This window comes from Cygnus olor, chromosome 1 (assembly GCF_009769625.2).
Source record: "Cygnus olor isolate bCygOlo1 chromosome 1, bCygOlo1.pri.v2, whole genome shotgun sequence".
Taxonomy (NCBI): Eukaryota; Metazoa; Chordata; class Aves; order Anseriformes; family Anatidae; genus Cygnus; species Cygnus olor.
This window is the reverse complement of record NC_049169.1, coordinates 204,957,651-204,984,836: the sequence shown is the minus strand read 5'-3', so window position 1 is coordinate 204,984,836 and position 27,186 is coordinate 204,957,651. Positions and strand designations below refer to the sequence as shown.

Below are 27,186 nucleotides of genomic sequence, written 5' to 3'. Positions count from 1 at the left end.
GCTAAACTCAGAACAATAGTAGATATATTCTAAAGAAATCAGTGAAATTTTTCATGACTCCAATCAGAGAAATCTGTTCAAGAAACATTACAACTGTCATAATAACAAAACATAATTAAAGCACCCCAGATACCGGGATTAGTACTCACTTTTTGTATTTACCTTCTTAGAAATGTCTAGGAATAATCCATCAAATACTTCTTGTAGGATACAGTTTTAACCTGGACATGTGTTATTCTCAGTCTACCTGTCAAAAGACAAACAAACAAACAAACAAACAAAAATCAGTTGTTTTTTTTTAAACTTGCTATGATGAATGAATTAAAACAACTTCTTATAGTTAGGGCACATAAAACAGTCACCTATAAATTCATGATTCCTAGTGCAATGTCACATCAGCACTGTACTGGGTTATTCTTATTCATTCCATGGAAATAAATGTATTTGTCAAATACAAACTAAGGCTTTCTGTACAGCACTTAGAATTAAATGCCTGTCCTTGGCTAACTGTGCAAATATCCACCCCTTTGCCAAGGGAGTAATTTACCAGTTCCTCTATTGTAGTTTCAAGGGTTTCTGAGTAACATGGTGATTGTTCCTTTCCTGTTCTATGTGGTTTTACAGTCCTCAGAAGGTGAAAGATTTTTTTTTATTATTTTTTATTTACGTAATCACCCAAAAAATTTCCTTCCTTAAATCTATTACCCCTGTTAAAGTGAAATGAGTAAGGTTCCAGACAAAAGCTTCTCATCGTTTCCACTCACATCAGTAAGTTTTGTCTTATCTGAGCTGCTTGTGGTGTTGAAGAGCCCCAGCTTAAAAGTAATGACTCCTGTGTGAAAAATATGCCCTGCCACAAGCAGGAGGTTCAAAGAAAGTGGCACCCTTGGAAGCTGGCCCACACTAATGCATTTGCAGTGCAGCACCAGGGCTCTGCTCTTCTCTTCTATCTGTCGTTACCTGATTAGCCTCATGCCCCCTCTCCTCTCCTTGTCTCAGGGTGACACAGTCCCATGGGGACTGAGGGGGTGGACAAGAGTCTGTGGTAGCTTGATGGGGGTGGTTTCATCAAAAGCCACGTTTGTGAGGGCCAGCAGCTTTCCCAGGCTACCCATTTTGCTTGATATGAATCCATTTTTCATGTATTCTAGTGCACAGAGTCTTTCAGAATTGGAAGAAGATTAAAATTAATATGCATGAATGATGTGGTAGCAGGCTATTATAGAGGTGGGCTTTCGTGTCTTTCTTTGGCAACCTGTTTCTGCATATACGGTCCAAAACTACATTGACCTTTTAATCTTGCCAATTGTAAATGAATTTTGAATCCAAGCTCTCCACTGAAAAGGTGCAAAGGTTGCCTTTAAATAGCTGCGCTGTTAGATTGCCCTTTACTCCATAGGCCACATCCTTCAGTTTCCTCCCATTAATTCTCTTCTTGAACAACCCTCCTCACTGCTGATTGTGTCCTGGTACAGATTATTTCTCCCCAACATGCATTTTTCAAAGCTGCATCTCATTTTGTCATTTCCTGCTTAAGGTTTCTAATCTATCTTCACTGATTTATGCAATACCTCCCAATTTGGATCATCTGTGATTCTAATTAACACATACCCTTTTCCTGTCTTTTGGCTAATGAATGAAGATGTTTAAAGACGACTGGACTCAAAACTGCTCACTGATGTTCCCCCACTAGAAAACTCATGCAATGCAATACATTTTCATTTATTATCTCACTTTGCTAATGGCCCTGTGGATGGTTTTTAATCAACATCACAGGGTCCTTATCTAAGCCAATCTGAATTAATTTTATGAATCTCCTCTCTTGCTGACGTTCACTTCAATGAGAAGGAAAACAAAACCAGAAAAGGTCATCACCCACCAGAATGTTTTTCTGAGAGATCTGAAAATGATGAGGAGGTGAGAATAAATTGTTCCTTCTCAGGACTCTGGTACATATATGGTCCCTCACCACCATAATATCTACGCTTCTCATTATTTAAATATGTGTATTTTCAAACTTCTCATCAAGGTAGAGAAGTGCTATTATTACTACTTTTGTCAATATCTTCTAGCACAGAGAGAATAAGGAGGTTGGCTGTGCTCCTTTAACAGCTGTGGTTACAAAGTAAGAGGTTAAAGTTGCTTTTGCACCTACACCTCTCTTGTGGAAGTTACTGTGCCATAACTGCCTGCATATTCTGGGATAACCTGTCAACTGCAATATCTAAGTGAGTTCATCTCTTCTCTCTGTGTTTAAATAACTATATCTACATATCTGTACCACTCTCCAAATCATATTTTGAAAGACTGAGCAAGGCAAGATGCAAGACAATGCCAAAAATTTGAACATCAGGTACCTAGGTAAACCCTTAATCCAGACCACAGGTTATAGAATAAGACATACAGCCATAATCTTTAAGATTTGGTCCTGAAAGTTATTTGGGCACCTCCTCTCTCAGCTGGGTGCTGAGGTGTTTCTGAAAACCTGGACTAAAACTCATGTTTTACAGGAAATTTGTGTTGGATTTGAACCCAGATCTTCAACGTTTAAAATATTTTCCCTTGTTAAGAACTGTTCTCCTTACCCAACAAAATGATACTCATGTCATGGACATTTATGCTCCAGTCACTGCCATATTACTGCAATTTTCTGTTCCCCAAAATATAGGTTCTCACCCTATCCGTCTGCACAGCTTCCTTTACTGTCACATGATGTGACAGCTTTAATATGATAGTTATATTCCTTCCAGAAGAAAATAAAAAGCACTTCTCTGCTACAGAGAAAAGGGCTAGGAAAAGCATTTGCAGTATGGTCTTAATTTACTTGGATTGTTTACTTTGTGAAAGGTTAGTTAATGCTTCTGAATCAACAGTAAAATATTCTCAGAAACTTCATGTTTATGTGTTTTTAATAAAAGCCAGCAGTATTAAAAAATTGATGATGATCATTCTCTTGCTTCCCACCCCATCACCAATTAATACTCATGAAAAACAAAACAAAACAAAACACACACACACATGCACAAAAAGAAGAAGGAAAAAGGAAAATGATCATATATTTCCAGGAGCATCAGCAGTCATAAAGAAACCAGTCATGAGCTAAGAAATGACGTAAGGGAGTGTAGAGGGAATTAGAAAACATTACAAAGAAAATTTGGAAAGTATTCACAGGAGCAAAATTTACAAATATTCATCATATTTTTTAAACATATGTCAAAATTAATATGTGCTATTACTTCTGCCTTTTTCATTAATATATTTTGTGCTAAAAGACACGTAGTACAAAAAGTTTGTTACCAATATTCTTCTCATATTAGGAAGTAATTACACATTTTTTCGCTATAAACTTTTAAACGTGCCCAGCTGGAAATGAATTGCCTTTGACTTGCTAAAAATAAGCACAAGAAACTAAATCTAAGTCCATCGCCAGAGCAATTTATACTACACACAACTTCAGTGAGGTGCAATTAGCGTGCATTGCAATAATTTATTATTGGTTTAAAAAGCCTGAAAAATCAGGACCTTACAGTAAAATGGGAAAATGGGAAGGTCTGTGCCAGACATATTATTCTGGTTTATATTAATTCAGTTATTTTACCTTTGGTGCACATACATCTATCCATACAATGTGAATGCTCCATTGAGAAGGATGCTGAATATTGAACCTTTGGCTCAATATGAAATATGAACTCTGAGTGAGGCATAGCTGCAATAATACTTCCATTTGCATTATTATGATTAACATTCCTCTGAATAGGAAGCATCCAGCAATATTAATTATAGAAATAGTGAGATTCCAATTGTCGTAAATCACCGTGCAGTGTAAGGCAAGCTTTCCAAAAACCTTACAGAAAAACTCTTTTTCTGTGTATTTTTTTGGAGTTAATTTCAACCTCATTTACACCAGGCTTTCCCATTTGTGTCTGTTGACAAGACAGTAATTATGCTTTTCTCTTGATTAACACATTCTTTTCAGTAAGGTCCCAAACATCTTTCACATGAAAGGCTGAATTCAACAGAGCATGGTTTTTCTCATTAAAGACTTCGCATTCACCCATAGTTAATTTATCACGCAGATACTTCCTGTCTCGTAGGAAGAAGGGTGGCCTTGAAGCTAATGCTCTTGATTTGATCAGAAGCTTTTTTTTTTTTTTTTCACAGCAGTTGAAATGAATGTCTTTTCAAATATGATGATTATTGAATTCATTTAATACACTAAAATTTGGGGAAAAAATGCTGTTTCTCTACTAAAGCGCAGATCCAGCTGACTGATTTAATACTAAAAGTCTCATTTTTCCTTAAGTACATAAAGATCTACATCACTTCAGATATACCATGGAAATGTCTTCTTTCTTGAAAGAGTATTATCTCTAAATCTACAAAAACATATCATTTAAAAAAAAATCTCTATATCTTTGCATCAAGCCAGCATTTCCCTCTTCACTACCATTCCTATCCTCAACATTGTTAGCAAAATTGGCAATATTCATTGATTAATCGAAGTGAGCACCTTGACATTTGGGGCATCAGCTTACTTGTGTAACAGGCATAGGATGGAATGATTTATTTTGATGTATTACACTATCCTACAGAGCATCCAAAAGTAAAAAGGCTTTCATTATCAGTGTTGTGAAAACAAGGCATCTGTACCAGGGACCACACACAAGGAGAGAACAATTTCTTGCCACCTGTGCTCTTTAATCCAGACTTTTGATGGTTGTATCATTTTGGGATGTTTGCTCTTTTTTTTTTTTTTTTTTTTTTTCTATATATATGTTATTTCCAAACATATCATATATTCAATCAGCAACTGAGGGGTCTAGCCAGTGTTCAGCACTGGAATTAGCAGAGCTTTTCCCAGTTTAATCTGCTGCTTTGGTCCATCCTGAATTAACCCACAGCAGGTGAGATGCCCCTGAATTGCTGTAGTACCAAATGAATTCCTAATGAAATGGTGTCTACCGTGTAAGACACCTTTCCCCCTGGGATAGCACTAATTAAGGCCATCCTCAACAGCACAAGAAATGGTCACAGACGGCTTGGCTGCTGCTGGGAGGGCGAGAGAAGGAGGCCATGGATGTGCCTTCACCAAGGACACACAGAATAACCTTGAGGTTCCAGAGAGAACCACGTTAGTCCCATCTCTGGACCAGTTGAGTTGGTGGTAGAGCGTCCTGCAAAGCACTTCGAGATATTCTCTCATCCAGCCCATCCCTAAATAATGATTTTAGGAAACATTTACCATCACACACATGTTTAAGTTTCACTGAACTCAGCAGAGCTTCGATATGTACCTGAAGTCAAGCGTTCCCTCAGAGCACCGTGGCTGAATGGGGACAAACTGATGAATTGGAGGCACTTACGACCAGGATTAAATAAATACATACATACATAAACTGGTCACTGCTGCTTCTGATTGCCTCTGTGCTGCACATTTCTCTCCATCTCTTTTTCCATTATCACCCTCAGCTTTAAATGATTTCTGGGGATTTGCTGTGTAGCACAGCAGCTAGGCAGAGTCAGGCAGAAAGTGGAGACGGAGCCTGTGGAAATGAGTGGAAAATCATCCTCCCAAATGAAGCCCAGCTTACAGGACAACCCCTCATTATTTTGATCCCCCACAGAGAATGGAAAGACATGTCTGATGTATTTGGAGATCATAGGCATGTTCCAAAAAGCATCAAATAAAAGCAGAAGAGAGTCTTGTTCGGTTCAGCAAAGTCAAAGGATATCTTTAAGTCAGCATATTCCTTTGCAGTGACTGAAGCCCAGCCACCACTTCCAACATGCTCCAGACCTGCACATCTTCTCTTTTCACACCAAACTGATGCCCTGTGTAGAAATATTTTTTGGCTTTTGCCTAACGTTTCATTGCCACACACTGACAGCATGTCATCGGCAAAACAAATTGCAATTATCTTCGCAATCATCATCCACACAATCAGTCCTTGGCTAGAAATACACAGAAAAGCCAGCACAGGAGATCTTTTTAAAACAGTCCATAGCAAGTGATGAGATTAACTTGGAGGGACCATCATCCCCATACAAAAATTCTGTTGGGAAAGAGTTAAGGGTTGTGATCCATCCCTCTTTTAGATTAAAAGAAAACGAGGGAGAGGGTGGAGAGTGCAGGCTGAGCCATCATAGGGAAGGATCTGCAGGCACAGTTAAGCCCAGAGAGCTGCCCTTTCCCAAAGCACCTCTTCTTTTTAGCCCACACATCAAGTCAGTTTTGAACCTCAACAGCCAGGATGGATCCCAGTGGAGCGAGTGTTTTACATATCCCAATCTGTTCCAATTGTGTCAGAAGGGCCATATTACAGTATTTTATCTCTGCTATTATCTATTTCTTTTTCTTTTTTTCTTATTTTATTTTATTTTATTTTATTTTATTTTATTTTATTTTATTTTATTTTATTTTTATTTTAAGAAGCGTGAGGCTGGTTTTTAGTCATTTGCAGGACTACATTTATAGAGGATGTTGGAAAAGGATACACAGTGGAGGCTTCTCAGAATTAAGATAATTTTCTCAATATGTAATAATTTCATGTGAAAAATTGGATTTCTGGGAAATGGTAGCAGAAGTAAAGGATGTGAAATGTGTCCTGTTGATTTTCCGCAGAATTACTTTTTAATGTTCATCAGAGAATTGTTATCTTGTGTCCTTTGTGTACCAAGCTCTTCTTCCTTACTTATCATAAGATAACCACATACGTTCTGTGCAAAAAGTTGGCCTTCACCTTCTACTTTAATCATGTTATATCTGTCTCATTTGCTTGCATATACTTTGGTCATCACAGATCTATCTCAGCTTTAGACATCTACATATACAACTAGATGCTAAGGAACTATCAATCTAGACCCACTCAGCTGTCTAATTTTTAGTTGCACAAGTTAATCACCAAGGAGTCCCACCCCAAACTGTGTTTTCACAGTGCAAATGAGTATCTCCTCCTACAGCCATTACTTTCAATGCTGCCTTGACAAAGGCTAACCAGTAATATCAGTAATGACACTAACCTAAACATCACACTTGACCATGAGATTAAGCGAGTTAAATAACTTATTTTATGAAGTCAGCAGAACTTGAGGGCAGAATTCCCAGATTTGGCCAGCTAGAAAAATGACAAACTGGTCATTTTGCATCAATCTAAGTGGGTGGAAATGCAGCAATGTTAATTTTCAATTGCTTCTGCTATGGCAATTTGATCCACGGAACTTAGATTTCAGGTTGGCTGAGCAATTGTACCAAAAAGCAACAGCTTCTCATTCACAGTGAAGTTGGTCAGATACTTGCAGAGCTTAAAATTAACATACCCTTCTGATCAAGGCTGGAAAAGCAGTTTAGAAACCAGTTTTCCTGCACATATAAAACCTTTCTTCAAAGCTTATCACAAAATTTGCTTCAAAATGCTCATAATCCATATTGTTAAATTCAAAGCATTAGAATATGTCTTTTGTGCAATGGAATCTCTAAAAAAAATATATTTTACTGGTGTACTGTGAAAAAAAAATCTTCTTGGGCCCTGGATCATTTTTTCTGCTACTGCTTTTTCTGGGCAAAAAATACTATTTATTTATTTATTTATTTATTTATATTTTTTTTTTCTGCTGGATTCCTTTCATAGCTAAAAATCATTTCTTCTGGCCCATTTGAACTGTATATTAAAAATATCCATGTAGAAGAAAGAATTCCTCTATTGCCTAGAAATGTGTCACAGTATGTCTCCCAGTTCAAAACAGATGTTTCTATAATTGTTGTCCTATAAATGCTTCAGGTCTTTCAGCACAGGCTTGACCAACAATAAAACATAATCTTACCATCAATACACTTTTCGTTAAAGCTGTTAAATGGAAGCAATAATCTTTCCCTTTATCCAATGCTGATCTATATAATCCAAAGCCCTTCAAATGCTTTGCAATGAAGGATAATTGCTGCCCCTGTTTTTTGCCAGTGGGTAGGTAAGCTGACATTGAGAAGTTTACAGGAGCACTGCTATTGAAGTGAAGGATGGAAAACCTAACCCTAGGAAAGCCTGGCACTTGTGGACTAAGCTGTGTGGACCTCACATTTCCCATAGACTTTAAACACTCCTGTGGATCACCTTGTGCATGCTATCTGGTCATTTTGTAGGTTTTTTGTACATCTGAACTTTGACATTTTCTTGCTAGATTTGGCAAAGATTGCAACTTCTTGCAATGTTTTTATCCCACTTGTCACAAATACTTTCTCCACAAAACTCCATTGAAACAACTGTTTGCAAATTTAAGAGTAGAATAAGCATAAAGCATGCCAGACACCAATGATTAATAAGGTGTACCAAACAAAAGTTCCCAGTATGACAGTAGTAACAAATTAATGGCACATGAAATGGATATTAAATAATCTTTTAACATATTTTTTAAAAGTTGTTTTCTCAGCAATTCAAACTTCATGTAGTTGCTGGGATGGGCCGCCAGGTAGATCAGGTGAGATAGTTCTGGTACAAGGTGCCATGAATCAAGCCTTTAATCCATCAGAGAATAAATTTGTAACTGTATTCATTCTCTGCAGCCCACCACATGCTGTCGACTGTGTTGCAGCATGCTTAGCAGCCTGTCCTGCTGGCCGTCACAGTGCAGCAAACGTAGGCATGCTGTGATGCCCTCGCAGGAAACCATAGAAGAATTTACCTCCTGCATTTAGGTGAGAATTGTGAAAATGCACCGGTGGCATATTGACATTTGAATGGCTTTAACAAGGGTCCCCACTGCAAAGGAGCAATCAAGGAGGCAGCTCTGAAAAGGTTCTCATTTGTGGCAGCAGCAGAGATCTGTGGCCTCTGAATGCTCTTCTCTCCCTCCTTTGACTCTGCTGGGAGCCCAGGGGAATAATTTAGGTACTTCTGGAACATCCCAAGAATGAGGTGGTATTAAAAAAGGTCAAAGCATGCACTTTACTTATGTGGCTGCACTTTACTTATGTGGCTGGGCATACACATAGAAATATTTCTCCATCTATATATGTATATACATACCATATATATACATAGAGTGAAATTTGCTGTTATCAGGACAACTACATATACCAAAAAAGGGCTGAACTGCTGGAGCTAGGTTGGCATATTGCACTGTACTGTAATGACTTGGCACAGGAGTATTTAACTTCCTCCTAGAGCAAAAACATCTTTCCTCAACTGGAAAGGCTGAGGTGGCTGAGCTACTTTCACTTTTTGCTGAATGCATACGATGATACTGCGGGCTGTATTTTTACAAGGAAGACACTGGATCAGAGTCATAACATTTTTCTTAATTTCCTTTAGGATAAGAAAAAAACATTCAGGTATTAGGTACACAGAACTCAAATATCTCGATATTCACATCCAAATGCAAAAATTACATTCAGTTGCTACCTTTGTCAGAAACAACTCCTGTGACCTGGAAAAAAACACACATTACTAACCCATGCTTCAGGCCTGTCTACTCTGTCCCCCGATGAACCCGAGTGCCAGAATTGCAATAAGTTTAATGGGTGAGATGCCACAGCAGCCTCTCCACCACTTCTCAAATGTATTTTACAGCTGTGATTGTACCAGGAATAGTCAGCTGGATTATTAATTGGTTAGTGCATAACCAACTTCATTATTCTCCACTCCCTACTCAATTAATAATTTATATAAAAATAACATTTCAGTTTTTATGGAAAATTTTGAAATCTCTGATGACTATACCCCTCCCTCCTTGCTATCCCCCCAGCACAATATGTTGTATAAGTAGCATTACGGTTTGACTTTGAGCTATTCTTCCTCATTTCATTATTTAATATGTCTTGAGGAGGGCTTGAAGCTAATGCTATAATCTTGAGCAAATTGATAGGATCTTTCCCTGCGCGACAGAAGTTGAGTAAAAGCAGAGGATCCTCACACGCCCCCTGCCCAGGCTGCAGCTCTCCTCCCAGCAGCTCCTTCCCTCCTGATGCTGCTGCATACTGGAGATCTGCATTTCACCCCTTATCAATAGATCTCCATCCTGTGCATGGGAATGGCGTTCCTTCAGACCTGTTTTTGTAAAGCAAACCTATATCCATAGGAGCAATTAGTTCCCTGCTGTGAGTTTAGACACGCTGGCTATATTGCAGCTGCTCTCTGTTGCCAGCACTAAATTTTCCTCAGTAGTGGATCAACGTGTTTAAACACTTTGATCTTCTTTATCTCAGTGAGGAGATTTGAAAGCCTCCTGGATGAACAAGCTTTCTTTCGGGTGCAACTCCATTTCATCCACCATTTCAGTGCTGACCTGAAACTTTTGTGCTTTATTTACTGGAGAGGCGTCGTCTTTTGAAATGGCTTCTCACATCCTCTCAGAAAGACTTTTTTTTTTTTTTTTCCCTAACACTGAGCTTAAGTAACGGTACTTCAAACAGCAGATAAGAGGCACAAAGGGGACTCAGTCTTATACACAGCGATTCAGAATCATCTTAATCTCCGTCACGCACTTTCTGATTTTCTTTTTAATCTCTCGCGGCACAGTGTGCACCAGACACAGCTGAGAACTTGCTATTTAAGCTGCCTTATTACTGTTACGCTGTGAAAGCTTAACTAACGTTTAGAATATACGAGCACAAACAAACCGAAGTGAGGGAACGCACACTTCAGTTGTGGGTACGGTTTGGAAGGTGGCGGGAGATGAGAATTAGTGCCACCATCCTCTTCCTGATGGGTTGAGGCTGACTCTGTTTTCACACCTAGTAAGGGGCCAGGACTGAACTCTTCGTGATGTGAATCTATTCGGCAGGAATAAGGCTGTCAGGCTCATGCCTCCAACCAACACAGAAATCCTAATTTCCCTACCCAAACCAACTCTCTGCTCCTTTGCATGCCGTGGTACAGGCTCAGGTTGATGGGGAATCCAACTCACATCTCATTAATGAAATTACCAATCTGAGCTTCTGCCTGTACATTGGTTTAACCCCAGGCTGACCTAATATTCTCCCATGTAAATTGTTACCTCCTGCAATGATGGCAAGAGGGTTACCCTGCTTGTAAAACAGACAGGAGGAGAGAAAGGAGCCTAGAGAGTTTAACTGATATTACAACTGTCTGGATGCTGGGACCAAATTAACAGAGGGCTGCACTTTTATGAAAAATACTTGCACAGAAATGCAGGTGAGGCATTTTCCCTCACCCCACAGCCTTTTGGTGCTGGCAATGACACAGAGCTCTAGAATAAACAGCATAATTAGAGACTACTTTTTCACAAAGGCTTGCTCCTGAGGCATGATTTTAATACTACAGACAATCAGAACATGTGATGGAGTTAGACAGATAACTCAGTCAAAACTTAGGTGAAGATTATCTCTGCTGTGGTTTGAGTGCCCTCACTGTGCACGGGCTGGTTTTATTACACAGGTGGATGGAATGTGCTCTGCTCCATTTCCAAGGGAGCCGCACAAGCCCGGCATAAATCAGTCAGCAAGTGCCTTGAACCACACATATTAGGAATGCAAGCTAGAGGAATTCCAACTTGAAGCGTGTTTAGACAAAGAGGCGATTATGGCTTGGAGAGAAAAGGAGTGCAAAAATTTCAGCTGGAAGCAGAAAAGGAGCACAGTAGCTCAAGGAGGGGGGAAAGTCTGATATTGTATTTATACAGCCTCATAAAAGGGGGTGATTTTAATCTCCTGAGCATGATATGGCAATATCTATTGGAAGTGAATATCTCAGACTGGTTCCCAGAAAGGATTTTGGAGACTGGGCTCCTAATATCCATGCATTTCTGTAGATCCAGATTCTGATCTCATTTACAAAGAGACTGCCCAGGTGTGCTTTTGTGGACGGCAATGGACTTAGAGTCAAATCATACCTAAGTGTCTTGTTTGAGCTGCAGAAAAAGGAGGGGAGGACAGAGTGGTTCATATCAGTGTATGCTGCAAGTTTGACCATAAAGATGCATTCTTAGTGGGTCAGCACCTGTTTAGATAAATGTTTTACTTGAAATACACAATGCAGTAGAGCTCACACATTAATCCATATGGCACTAACACGAACTGCCAGCTGTGGCCAGTCGTCCAATATGTTCTCTTTCCATCTATGACATATGAAACCATATGGAATCATCTATCCATTAGGAAGAGATCATTTTCAGACAGGAAGGTTTTCTGACACAATTATTAGCTGTGGCTGTCCTGACCAGGAACAGGCTGAAATAGGCAGGAAACAAAAAGGGGCTTATATTGTCTTAAAGGGTCATGTGAAGAATTTTGTTTTTAAATCATCTTTCAAGCTGGTCCTTTTCTTTACACAAAAAAGACTGCCTTTTATCTCTCGGCTTAACGTCAGTCTGCTGCATGGGTTGCTTTTCTCTCCACCCATTTCTGTGATGAGTGATCATAGTGCATGAGGACTACTGGCTTCCCCTGGGTTTGGGTTTGGTTAGGGCCAGCAGACAGGTACGTGACTCACTAGAAAAAATCTGGTTTAGGAGCAACTGATACAAGACCATTTTGAAAACAATTGGTCCCAGAACTGGGACTCAACAGTGTTTCTTTCCTAAGTGGCCTTCTCTTTGCACGCGCTCTGGGCTCCGTTCTGAACCAAAGCTAAACACGACTTATCATGGAACCAAAGGAAAACAGTGACAAAACAGAGTCACTAGCTGAATTCAATAATATCTTTATTGAGACAGAAAATCCTATTAGGGCAGTTCTCCTGCTATCAATATGACATAACTCAATTACTCTTGATTTGCACCAATGCAAATGAGATGAGAATCTGCCCCCAGAACACTTGCTAGCTATGCACATTGACATGATCAGAAGTACAGTGTTCCCTGTAATCAGCCCTGCTTTACCTCTAATGGATATAAGCAGAGACAAGAGCCTCAGGCATTTCAGACTCTGTGGAGAAGAGCTGATCCCTGTCTGCCTGTAGAGTATGCACATTATGTACTGAGACTCTGAGAAGCTTATTTTGGGAACGATGTTGGCCCCCCAGTGAGTCTGAAATCAGGAAATCTTTCTTAACAGTAGCACTCAGAGATGCTGGACCTCTTGCCCAACATGCACCACACGTCACTTAATCCAGCAGAAATATTTCTCAGTTAAATCAGTGTAAGATGAAAATCCGCTCTGACCTTTGATATGCCACAGAATATCTGAGGAAAAGGAAGATACCATAATTACTGCTTATATTAAAAACAAATCTGAAGGAATACATTCCTTGATCTAGCACCCTGGTACTTGATTTGGGCTCTTATACATTCTTGTGATCGTAGATAGGCACCAGCTGGATAGATATGAGTTCAAAAGTCACTTATTCAAAGTGCAGACTTGACAGATGACATTAAACAAAGGTGAAATTTTGTAAACTGGTCAGTTACTGCCTCCTATTTAACACAGCAATGACCCATTTCCTTTTCTTCCCCCTCCCTCTTTACAGAAGCTGGCTACCACTGAAAGCACCTGGATCTGGGTAACAAGTTTTGTGCTGTCCTGCTGACACTTTGACCTGATGTGTTCTGGAAGAATGCTCTGGAGATCAACAACTGCTTACAGATCCACCACTACCCAATGTTAGGGCAGCAGAAAGGGTGGCAAGAAAAAGAACGTATTTTTCTGAAAAGGTAATCCTGCACAACAGTAGGTGAGTGTCTTCAAGTATCTGAGTGTGGTTTTGGCAACCAAATAATGGTATTCGCATAGTATTTCCTTTCTTGCCAGCTGTGCCAGTTGCTGTAGAGTTGTAGACCTGAAATCTTCCAGACTCCACAGTGATGGTTATCAAAACACTGGTGAGAAAACATCAGCCTTCATGAGCCGATTTCTCACACCATGTCATGGTTTTGGCTGGGACAGAGTTAATTTTTGATGTAGAGGCTCACACAATGTTATGTTTTGGATTTTTGATGAGAATAATGCTGATAGCACACCAATGTTTAGCTGTTGCAGAGAAGTGCTTGCACAGAGCCAAGGACTTTCAGCTTCTGGTGCTGCCCACCAGCGAGGTCCCTGGGGGTGCACAAGGAGCTGGGAGGAGACACAGCCAGGATCTGACCCAGACTGGCCAAAGGGATGTCCCATACCGTGTGTCATCATGCTCGGCAATAAAGGCTGGAGTAAAGGAGAAGGAAGGTGGGGACATTCCCTGTTCTGCTTTGCTTGCACGCACAGCTTTTTTTTACCTTAGCTTTTCACACCTTTACCTTTCCAATTCTTCTCTCCCCCATCTCACATAGGGAGAGGGAGCAAGCAGCTGGGTGGTGCTGAGCTGCCTGCTGGGTTAAACCACAGCACACCAATACAGGGCAATTTCATGTGTACGAAGTGGACGTTTCAGCCTTTTTCCTGGCTCAATGGCTACATGCAGAAGGTGACCACAACAGATGCAATGTGAGAATTCATATATTACACTTCCAAATATTTTGGCACCTAATTACATGCAACACAAAACACCTGAAAGTGGGGAACCTAAATTATCTGCCTAGTTACTGGATCCATTTCAAGATTGGACAACTAACATTTAAAACTAACATTTAACTAACATTTAAAATCAGATGGCGTGAATGCACCAGTAATTTTCCACTTTGTTGATAAAATCTGCAAGGAGGTAATAAGAGGCAGTCTTATCTAGAAACAGAGCATTAAATTGGAAGCAGGACACATAGATTTGTTTCCTACTTATATCAAATGACCTCCCTATGTTAATCTTCCCAGGGACTTTAGACCACAGTCCTCCAGTCCTACTTTATGAGGCTTCCAGATCAGCAACTGAAGCGTACTTTAGTTGTTCCAACACCTCTCTTTTTTCCTATGATAAGGAAGACTTTTGTGATGGTTCTGATGCTCATAAGTTTCTAGATAATTTTCACTTTCCTGAGCTAGAATACTGAATGGAACTGGCATATTGGCATCTCAAGAGGTCTCCAGTACTTCAGCAACTCAGCTTGAAGATTATGATCCCAGTTTCCTTCTGCAGTTTTCTTTTTTTTTTTTTAATAATGATATCGTGACAATCATTCTCCCACTGATGATTTGCCTTTCTTTGTGCCCTGTATCTTCAGCTTATACTTCAGCAACATGACTTTATCACACGTATCTGACATATTTGGAAATGCTACATGCAAGCGTCTCACCATACAAGCAGTTTGGCTCAATGATATGCATTGACAGCTAAAGCCATCACTTTGCCAGTTTTAAATCCATAGAAGAAATTTCCTCACCTATATTTGCCACCCGTTCCCAGCTTCCAAGCTGACATATCACTTTAGCTCTGACATGTATATCTCTGCTTTAGACAACCATCTGGATCAGATAGCTTTTTAAACTTACAGTTTATTGATTAGGACTATAGAGATCACGATCAATCAGGAAGTGATAGAACAAGTTAATCCATATACTTTAATACATCTATATGTGCAGAAAGGTTGTCGAAAGCATACAGATCTATAAGATATTTCATACTGCAACCGTATTTTATAGATCAGTGTTTGCTGCTTTCATAACTGATTTTGAAGAGAGTATCCCAGAAGCTCGGCAAAACTTAGAGGTTGCAGCTCCAACCTGTATATTTTATTTTTCCTGGGAATTAATGGGATTTTCTGCTTTATTTAGTCTTTCCCTATGTTTCTACATCTAACAAAGGATTTCTATGGCATTGGTGCCAACCTAGAAGAGAGTATTCAGAGAATACGTTTGATAGCAACAGAATTTATCTTAAGTGCAAATCATTGTGGATATACAAAGCACTATCATAGCCCACATACTGTATATATTAGGATCCTGGTCTTAATTCTACCTGGAATCTATTCTACAAAAAAGTTGCCAGCTGAGTTGCAAAAGCTGAAAACTCCAGAGCTGCCCGTCAGACACTCGCAGAGCCATTGCGTTGAAATCATGGAGAGAAAGTCAACTTGTGTTGACTGCTTTATTATTTGTCACATTGAGTCTGGAAGGAAATTCTGTAGGAAGGGTTATTCTCACACTTTCTTGAGCACTTGTCAGAATTTTAAGCCAGTTGGCAGAGTATGACAGAAACTATATCAAATGTTAACAGGAGCTGAATTCCTTCTTATTTCCATTTTAGTGATCAGGAAGAAGATGCCCAAGACACTCTTGAAGACAGATCAGGCTATAAGTGCTCTTGCAGGCTGCAAAACTGAAATGCCAGCCAGCTACTTTCTGAGAAGCCCCTGGCACATTAAATCGCCAGAGCTGAAGATAGCAAAAGAGACCTTTAGATAGATGGGGCCTAATTAAAATTACCCCAGCTTTTCATTAACTTTAGCGAAGTTACATTGACACTGATGTGGAATTAGAGTGAAGACTAGCTTGTCTATTCCCATAGCAGGCAAACGCCAGCCCAGATCCAAGGATCAGACAAGCACTATGTCCAGTGCTACTACTGTCCAACAGATTTATGACTTATTTATGCCTCTGATTCCTTTTCCACTTGTTGTCCACTGAGATGTGATGCCTTCTGGGTCAGGGTCTGCCTTACATGCATTTACCTGTGGACTAATGTTGCCTGAAACTATTGCAGCATTTAACTGCTGCAGCTACATTCAAATATAAATACTCAAAATGACAGAAAAATGTTTACACCTGCATCTCTTCTCTCCTTTGTAGGAAAAGGAATAAATAAACTGCAAAAGTAGAAGGCAAGTCTGCTGTGATGCAGTTCTATGGCATGCAGCGGTGTAGTTATTTTGGCAGAAAATTTGTATTCTCAGCTGGCATACTGCTAAAGACTTCCAAAGCTGACCCAGTCTGTGCTGGAGCAGAATCTCTCACAATGCTACTACAGTCCTGACTAGTACCTGCGGATGCTACTGTAATCCAAATAATGAATAAAAAAAATCATAATTGGACATGAACTGCATGCACTGTGCTGTCGTGGGTAGACAATGCAAATTACTTGCAGAAATTTTTCCTACGCCCTGTACTCTGCTCTAGGTGACAAGCTCTTTGTTAACTTTTTCTTCACTGTTAGCAATGAATATGTGCATATGTGGCAGCTAGTAACTCAAGCTTCCCACGGGGACAGTTAATCCTCTGCTTCTGGGTCTTACGCTTAGTTCCTTCAGTCACTTTTCCCCTACAGATCCAGTAACAGAGCAGGAGAAGACATGCCAGAAAGAGAACGAGAGCAATAATTAACCACAAGGAATGGAGAAACAGGCCTGGTTAGAAAGAGCAAGAAACAATAGCATGTCAAACAGCAAAACATCAGCGCTTAGTGGTTTAAGCAAGTAACATGAAAGCCTTGTTCTTTCTTGTCCAGTGACACAGGAGTCTCCCTAGCCACAGAAATATCTCTCTGTTGAAGGATAACATTAAACAATCCCATCTTTAATAAGTCACTGGAAACCCAGAGGCACAATACAGACCCCCTTTGTTTGTCACAGACCTTATATGCTCAGAGGTCTTCAGATGAATGAGGTGCCAGACAGCAGGCTGGGAAGGCTGGGGGTGTTAACTCAACACCCTCCATCAGCTCCACAAAACCATCACCACGTACACTCAGACTCCACCCTATCTTTCCCACAGTGAGGATGAGGAAATTTTTCTGAAACTACAGACCCATTAAAAAGTCTAAAATAAGTCTGCTTCTATATGAAAGTCAGGATTTGTCAAATATATTTACTATAGAATTGACATGCAGAGAAAAAAAAATCTTAGCTTTGATGAAGTCAACAGTGAAACTCCAAAAAAGTTTCTCACTTGCCTAAGCAGAAGCATCTCGTACAGTTTGAGATCTTCTGGGGTATTCCACAGCTTGTTGCCCATATCATTAAAATCTTTTGCAATACCTTGTGGCATCTCAAATAGCAGTGAACGCTTATGTCTAGGTACCTGAGTTGCTCTTCAGTCTATTCTGGGCTGCAATTTCACCCTAAGGCTAGTCTGTGGTGAGATAGCAGTTTGCAGAAAAGCTCCTTTCCTTGCTTGGATATAACAGTTATTCTTTGGAGAACAAGACATTGCAGAGGCAGGAGGAAAATGTGTGACAAACACAAGGCTTGCTTACCCTCCCTGATGTGTAGCATGTGGAACAGATCATGTGTTTTGATACACAACAAGCACTAGAAGGAAAAAACTTAGGTCTAGATATCAGGTCTTTAAGACTTTTCTTATTTGTGGGCTGAAGGTTCAAATCTGCAACCTCATCTAAAGCAAGGATTTGCTTAATAGATCTCACCCCACAGGCATCCCCCTCATATCATGTACTGTCTGAATTCTGCTCTAATACCAGATTTACACCTGCTTGACAGTGTTTCCTTCCACGTTTGCACCACTGGGTCACCAATTCAATATTAACTTCATCAAGAGCATTAGATCCAGCAGCAGAGGTGAGGTTTCGAGACTGAGGACTCTTGAAGATCCATCCAAATCCCCAAACAAGGAAACCCTGAGCTCCTTGTTTAATGTTTTGCTTTCAACAGCAAGCTAACATGGGGGAAAAATGAAGCTTCTGTGCTTGTCATGGGAGCTGGGCTGGCAGGTTCTGCTCAGGGCTTTCTTCACATCGAGCTCCAAGCACAGCCACCCAGGAGTCATTTGAAGTCATTTGACTCTTAGACTTGTTTGGTCTTATGGCAGCTTCCCAAGCAGTCCTAGGTTTATTCTGAGAAAAGAGATCCAGCACTATCTTTAAAACTGAAGCAACCCAGAGCTCTGTCCCATTAGCCCTGCAGAAGTAGATAAGTTCAAAAGCACATTGGCAGGGAACACGTATCTGACACCTTTCCCTTCCGTGATGCCTCTACGAGTAGTCTCCTAATCCAAACCACAGACTTTGATAGGACAGCAGATAAAACAAAAGGGCAGTTGGGAAAGTATCTGGCAAAAACGGCCTGCTGAAAAACTGCTTGATAATGTACATTATGCCCTGAAAATTCCTTCGTGCTTGCACTTCATTAGACTAGGTGATTCCCTAAGTGAAGGGTGATCTGAAGAGGTGGTGAAGTGTGTGAAAATAGGTAAGTGAATCCCAGAACAAAGTGCAATCCCTCTCTCAAAGTTATTATGGGGAATTAAATGCAGGTGGGCTGGGCCAAAATCCCCTGTTTGCAACAGGACAAGGGAGTATAACAGCCTCCTTTGCTCTTCCTCACTCCTCACACTTGCATAATAGAGTTCCAACACTTTAAAGCAGCCAGCGGGGTGTTTACACCTTGCTACAAAGAGTTGTGAGCAGCACAGTTTTCATCATGCAAGCCTTCTTCAGGGTGAAATACTCGCCTGAAGGAGAAGAGAGAAAACAGGGAGGCTGTAGACGTGATAGGAGAAGACACTATGATTTTTCATTGTGTTTATGGAGTTAATCTATGAGAATTTACCAAACCGCCAGCTCTCTAAGCAAATCCCTAGTGTAGGATGAGCTTACATACAATGAGTTTGCCCTTCCTTGTATTTTTCCCTTCTAGCAGACCACGCAGTTCTTCAGACCCTGTAGATGGATTTGCCAGGCAGACAGAACTGCGCATTTTTCGGGAGGAAGCCTCATGGGCAGGGAAGGGTTACAACCGCAGATGCCCCAAATTTGCAGTGCTCCTCTAAGCCTCCCTATGCACACAAACAAGATATGCTGCTGTGCCTCTCTCCTCTTGTTAAGAAAGATAAAATCAGGTCACTTAAAACAGGGAGAAGGAAGAATAAAACAAAACCAGAGCTCAGAAATCACCACTATGGGACTATCCTGTATTTGCAAGAGCAATACAAACGGAGAAATGAAATTCCTGCAGTCAGACTCTGGTTCTTGCACCAGTTTCCTCTGTTGCCATGAAAATATTTTTTTTTCTGCCTTCGTTTCCCCACCTGCAAAACGAGGACACTACTTACATAATCACTTTGCAAAGTGATTAGGAGGATTAGCTATTATTTGTAATATGAACAGAGCTATGAAGGTGTCAAGGAGTGTTTTTAATAAATAGCTCATTACCTTGTTATAATTTTGACAGTGCTTCAGTTCCTCCAAGGAACGTAGATCAAATTTTATTGCCCTACCATCCCCCTGAAAAGTGCAAACGCCTTCACCATCTCTGGTTGGGCTGTCTTTACCTAACATGACTTACACACAACGTCTGCTTTTATACAACGTGCTTCTCTCGGTAAATCATGTGTGCTAGTACATTAAGCAAAACAGATTGATTTGTATTTTAATAATCTGATCTTGTTTTAGCTGGACAGGCAATGGTGTTTTACATCCCATCATGCTGTAGACACGACAGGTTATGGATCCTTGTAACACTGCTGAGAATTTTGAGTGAGTCCAGTGCAGGCTTCTACCTCAGAAACTGAGATCAAAATAACTTTAAATACTTTGGGGGTATTTAAATAACTCAGAAATGGCTGCAGCCTTGCTCTGCAGGCTTTAACCTGCTCAAGTTTGAGAGATTTTGTGCCTTTTGCAACTAAGGGCCTGGGCAAATTTCTTTTCTAGCATACCCAAAGCCTATTTTATTTGTTCTAATCAGATTGACCTGGATTCAGTTGGCTTCCTCCAAGCAAAATTCACTGTATTGCTCAAGAAAGAAAAAAAAGCCCTCACAGTATCTGCCAGATGTAGTGACCCTCAGCTAAAAACTAAAGATTTTTATCAGCATATTATTTTATTTCTTCAGCTGATTTGCTTTTGTCTACTAAAAGCCTTTGGGACACAAAGAGAGCACTAACTCTCCTCCCCATCACAATGCTCGCTGATAACATTAGCTGACCCACTTCAGCACGGCAATGAGTTATGCTGTTAAATGACTGAAGGCAAATTGACTCTCCTGTCTTTTCACAATGCAAGTCTCAATGCATACAGAAAATGTACTTCTTTCTTTTCTCATTATGAGAGCTTACCATTTACCAAAGAATGCCTTCTAGAGAGAAGGAAGCTGACATCTGGTCGAGGTAAAGACAGTAAATAGAAATTTAGACTCTATTTATTTTGCATGTTCCACAAGAGGATGTCTCTACTAGCTGACAAGTTCTGTGATAGTAGTGGAGGGTTATTCATCACTGTTTCCCTGTCTTTGGCCAACTGTCCCTGCAGAAGGATGTGTATGGTGGATATGGCACTTGTGTTCTGCTTGTTTGCAACCAATGGTTTGCTGCACACCACCATTTAGTTAGGCAAAATGTAGGGAAGGACAGGAGGGCTTGGTGAAATTCATTATCAATCCATTGTTAATATTCTTAATTGATAACGATGACGTTTTTCCACATCAGAAGGCATCTGACATTGAGAGAGCATTGTAACGAGAGCAGGAGACCAACATATCCCAGACTGAAGCACATGGGTGCATATTTTGAATACCAAGGTAGGGGAAGGAGAAGATACTTTCACAGGCTGGAAACTCTAACGAGAAGGATAGGGTTTCCAAAGGTTGCACTATAGTCTGTATGCAGGGCATGTATTGCAGTAATCTTCATCACTAGGGACTCACTAATTGGGCATTTAAGAGCAAGCATATAAATAAAATACCTCCACATTGTAGGCAGATTACATGCACACATTCAGCTCTGTTATGGCTACACTTTCTTCATGATTCCTGTTATATGGCTCATTGATAGCATTTTAAAATCTAATCCCCCAGGCTAGCAAGTTCTAGAAGTACTTCCTAAATAACATATTGCCAATACTGATCTGAATTAAGACCAGCCTCCAGCCTGTAAATGCTATACCATGCAATTGATTTGACTTTGCACAGGTGTTTTTTTTTTTTTTTTTTTTTGTTATTCTTCCCAAAAGATATAAAACAATAACAGCATTTCAGGAAAAAAAAAAAAAAAGTAAGGAGATCATTCTTATTTCACTACTGAACCCAGGAACAGGAGTAATACCTCTGAGGGATTAAAAGAGCACTGCTCAGTAGTATAAGAACTTAATTTTAGTTTTGTAAAAACAATGATAGAAACATCTTATGTGGCTGGAATGCCTTTCATTTCAGAAGATCCTGAAGATCTTTACATATTGAAATTTTCCAAGTGCCATACAGAAATCTGACGAACGTTGGCAACTGTGTACAAACACTAAGCAACAACACAGTGGATTCTGTGAAAGGATTGCACTTGTGCACTGTAAGGTGAGTGAAACACACCTACTATTGTAAAACTAATTCCTTTTTTTTTTTTTTTTTAAATATGAGAGATGAAATATTCAGTAATGAAGTGTTTTTTAGTTCTTTAGTAGATCAAAAACATTTTGCTCCTAATGAATTTTTTATTTTTTATCTGCCTTACTTGGAAAGCTTGGTTGTTTTTATTCAAAAGCCCAGTTTAATTTGTGATCTATAAACTTATAAAAATCGTTAAAACACACACAAAAACACACACAAAACAACAACGGTGTTATAAGATCACTCTTAAGGTCTATAGTTTTGTTAGTTTTATTTCTAAATGAAAAGATTTCGAGCTTTCCTTGCAAATAAAGTTTTAGATTAGAAATTTGCTCTAGGTTGTTTGTATTTTTTTTTCAAATACTTAAAAAGTCAAAAAGAATGGAAGCATTTTAATCAAGCCCAAATACCTGAGTTTGGTTTTGTTTCCCAAGCAGTTTTTTATTACATCTGCTTTAGGTCTACTTGACACTATTTCTGTTTTCTGTTCCTTTATTTTTGGAACATTAGGTGATTCCCAAACTTACTCATTCACAGCTGCACTGCCTCACTCCTTGCTTGAGGCTGCAGAGAGCACGCCTGAACAGAGCCTGAGCTCTCCTTCAACACTTCTTGGTGTGTGCAGGTGGCACGAGAAATGTTGGCTATTTGTTGCTTTAGCTGCAGGAAAGAGCCATGTGGGGAGGAAATTGTGACTCAGAGATGACCGCATTGTAGTGCTTCTCGGCTTCTTCAAGGCTGGTGTAACCAGCTCATGGTGCACAGCTCTTACTGAGGGCTGTGCACTAAATTGGATGACACTTTCAGACTTTGTAGGTGCCAGAAGAGATCCACTGGGGCAGTGAGTCAAGGGGTTTTATGAGTGTGTGAGGTCAGTAGAGTTATAATGCCTCACACCAAGACAGAGCGTGGCCCAGGCTCTAACCCATCTTTCAGGTGAATATAAGCTTTCTCCCAGCCATCATAGGATGCATCCAAACTCAAATACTGGCAGGGGTCAGACATTGACCTCCAGCACGGAATCCCCAATGGCTGGCACTGCTTGTTGCTGGCACTACTAAGCTGTGTTTTGGACCATTCCTGCTAGGTCTAGATCTTGCCAAAACAAATCAGCTGTAGGGGAGGCACCAGTGAGGATGAGACCTTTTTGTCACTTGTCCTTTAGGCTTTTTTTTTTTTTTTAACCAGTATACACACATCTATAAAATTCACAGACATGCCACCTCCTTCCAAGAGAGGTTACCCCAAATGTGCATTTCTCAGTCTTCCTTTTTTATGCGATCCTATTTATTTTTTTCTTTTCCTTTTCTTAAATGCATACCTTGCAGAAGCTGCACCACTGACCTACTTTTTAATATACATCATGGAAACCCCTGTTTTGTTTTTTTTTTTTCTGAATGATTTAGTAGAGAATTTATACTACAAGGGTTAGTCCAAGCAGGTAATGGACCAAAGCAAACATTTACTACAGTGTGTGTAAAATGAAAAAATAAAAATAAAACATAGATTTTGTCAGGTCCTTGAATAATGCAAACAGTGAGCTGAATTGTGTCAAAACACAAACCATGCAATTCTTTTTAACCATGCAAATCTCTTGTAGCCAGTCTGAAGTCTCAATTGTGAAGCTTTCTCTGCAATATTAAAGCGAAGACCTTCCTTTCACTGCAGAGTGATAAAGAGGCACTAAGCCCTGCTCTGTCGTTAGTCACAAGTCATTTTAATGTGGGTCTGCAACACCGTGAAAGATGACCTGCAAAAGGCAAGTGGCAGGCTATAATTCTGTGCCTTGGAAGGTAACACCAGGATCTACTAGCTGATAATTGACTTTCCTGTTATACACTTATCATCTGTAACACTTTTAGACCCTCAGTGGGTCCTTGCTAGCAGTGTGTGTGTTAATCCCTGGGATAGGGATGGAGAAGTAAGCTGTCCATATCATGGAAATGACTGTCTCGTCCTGTTTGAAAGCACTGGCTGCAACCAAGTAGCTATGATCCCAATTTCAGCCACCAATCACAAGCTGTTAATTGTCATTCTTTTATTTGATACTGCCCTGGTTTTGGCTGAGATAGAGTTAATTTTCTTAGTAGCAGCTCCTATGATGCTGTGTTTTGGATTTAGGGTGACAATGCTGATAACACACTGATGTTTAGCTGTCGCAGAGCAGTGTTTGCACAGAGCCAAAGACTTTCAGCTTCTGGTGCTGCTCCACCAGTGAAGTATCTGGGGGTGCACAAGGAGCTGGGAGGGAACACAGCCAGGAGCTGACCCAGACTGGCCAAAGGGATGTCCCATGCCATGTGGTGTCATGCTGAACAATAAAACAGGAGGGAGTTGGCCAGGGTGGGGGGCCATAACTGCTTGATGTCTGACTGGGCATCAGTCAGCTGGTGGTGAGAAATTGCATTGTGCACCGCTTTATTTTATATATTACTTTATCATAATTATTATCATTATTTTCCCTTCCTTTTCTGTTCTATTAAGTAGCCTTTAACTCAACACAAGTGTTTTACATTTTTTTTTTCTGATTCTCTCCCCTATCTCACTGGGTTGGGAGGTGAGATTGAGTGAATGGCTGCGGGTTGCTTAGCTGCCTCCAGGGTTAAATCGCAACATATACAAGAACTACCTGGCCTTAAAAATTACCAGGATACTGTTGTGGAAGTACGTTGTAAGATATTGCTTCTTCCCTGAAGAATTTATAATCCAACTGGGCAAAGGGCTAGAAGAGTGCTGTGGGAAATACCACGACATTTGTGCCCTGTTCCTAAACACCTCCCTAAGTGCTGACAAGAGGTTACTCTCAGAGAGAGATACAAGGCTAGATGGATCAAGGCTTGCCTGATCTGAGCCTTAGGAGCAGTGAAAGGAAATCCATGTGCTAAGGACTTGGGTGGTTTGGCCAGAGCCAGGTGAACAGCCAAAGAGGGAAGAAAAACCTGGGGCTGCAGTCTGCAGCCCAGCCTGGGAAGTGCTGCAGTGCATCCAGACAGACCTTCCCCTCCTCCTCCATAGGCTCTACAGGCAGCCAAGTAAGACCTGCAGCCACCGACTTTAAGAAGGGATTTCCAGAGTGTGGCAGGAGCACTGATACAGGTGTTTCCTGGGCTGCTTGCACTGCTGCTTCTCTTGATTTGACATTGCAGTAGCAGGACGAGCTGCAGAAGCCAGCCTGGTTAACACGTACAGTGAACCGAACCACGTGTACCTGCTTAGAGCAAGTAGTGACACATTCACGTGTGTATTCCAATTACATTCCAATTGTGGAGTTTGATGTTCACCTCCGTGCGATGAGACAGCCTGTAAAGCAGTGCTGCTGAAACCAGCAGAGACTGCATGCTGCTCCTCCATGGACGCAGAGATTTAAGCAGGGAATGGGTACAGCCAGAGCAGGCTGGAAAAGCAAATTACAGCTGGGTATTCCTGTACTGCTCTCTGCTAGCCTGAAAGAAGATATAACTGGTGCAGGAACACAAGCCAGTAACATTGCTCAATTTAAGAAATGCAAGAATTGATAAACACTTGGCTTTTGACTCTTTTCCTGCTGTGGTGAAGGGTGTCTCCCACATGTGATTCTTAGTTTGCACTGTAATCCTCATCTGTCTTAGTGTGTATATTTTGGATATAGTCTCGAAAGTCATGATAGTTTTCAACAGAGTAGCCCCAGCCAGATCTAGCAGGTAATTTGGCTCTGGTTTATTTAGTAAATTAGATACATCTTATCTTCCTAAGGCAACTGCAAGTGTTTTCTTTAGGGGAGCAGAGAGGGAAGGGGCAGAGGAAAGGGATGGGAAGCACTGCCAAAATTGACATTAAAAATGCTAAAATCCACTAGAAGCATATACCCATTTCTTTTCTAATTTTTCTTTGGTTTCTGTAAACTAAATGGTATACTAACACTATTTTTTTTTCCTGGCAACTCATTCAGTATGTTGAATATGCGATGAATCTCAGAGCAGTAAGTTTTATTATTCTAATTTGCTGTTACTAATCATAGAATCATAGAATGGCTTGGGCAAGGATGTCACCCACCTGATCAGGTTGCCCAGAGCCTCATCCAACCTGGTCTTGAACACCTCCAGGGATGAGGCATCCACAGCTTCTCTGGGCAACCTGTTCCAATGCCTCACCACCCTCTGAGTGAAGAATTATTCACCAAATAGCCCACCCTACAAATCCATCTTTCTCCACTTTGGAGACCAGGATGTCATGTGGGACTATGTCAAAAGCCTTACAAAAATCCAGGTAGATGACACTGGTCGGTCTTCCCCCGTCAACTGGTGCAGTCACTCCGTCATAGAAGACCACTAGATCAGTCAGGCATGATTTACCCTTGGTGAAGCCATGCTGGCTGTCTCAGATCACCTCCTTGTCTTGCATGTACCTCACCATTGCTTCCAGGAGGATCTGTTCCACGATCTTGCCAGGCACAGAGGTGAGGCTCACCAGTCTGTATTTCCCTAGATCCTCCTTTCTACCCTTTTTTAAAATGGGAGTGATGTTTCTCTTTTTCCAGTCACCAGGGACTTCACCTGACTGCAAGGACTTTTCAAATGTGATGGAAAGAGGCTTGGCAACTCCGTGAGCCAGTTCCCTCAGCACCCTGGGATGCATGGCATTGGGCCCCATAGACTTGTACCTTATACCCGCTTCATCTGGTGGTCTTGAAACTGCTCTTCGCTTACAGTGGGAAGGACTTTGCTCCCCCAGCCCTCACCTTCAGATTCAGGGAAATAAGAGGTGTGGGAAGCCTGACTGGCAGTGAAGACCGAGCCAAAGAACTCCTTTAGTACCACATCTTTCTCCATGTCTGTTGTTACCAGTTCTGAATTTCACTAAAGAAAGCTGGTGGAAAAGGAAAAATGTCTCCAGACAGTTTCAGTTCTGAACTAGACCATGAAATTATAAATATTAGTCATGACTTCTATAAGCCAGTGAAAATATGCCTGTAAAATAGCTCACTTTTAGGTCACAGATTAACTTGAGCATCTGAATGCAGTTTAGAAGGACCGCATGTGGATTGCCTGCATGTGAAGGGGAAAAAAATGTAAAAGTGTCATTTGGGGGTTATGATCTGTGGACAGACAGTGTAGAGTTGAAGTTCTC

At 40.6% G+C, this 27,186-nt stretch overlaps 1 protein-coding gene across 12 annotated transcripts in view; it reads right to left on the bottom strand.

The window, feature by feature from the left end:
• Positions 1-27,186, bottom strand: part of TENM4 (teneurin transmembrane protein 4) — an 879,437-nt gene that overhangs the window by 394,677 nt on the left and 457,574 nt on the right. For 10 of the 12 annotated variants that reach the window (XM_040544436.1, XM_040544433.1, XM_040544442.1 and 7 more), the window contains one exon: positions 150-247. The gene's annotated coding sequence lies outside the window, so the exon portion shown is untranslated. The remainder of the gene's footprint in view (positions 1-149; positions 248-27,186) is intronic. The other 2 variants (XM_040544434.1, XM_040544432.1) reach the window with 1 other exon arrangement.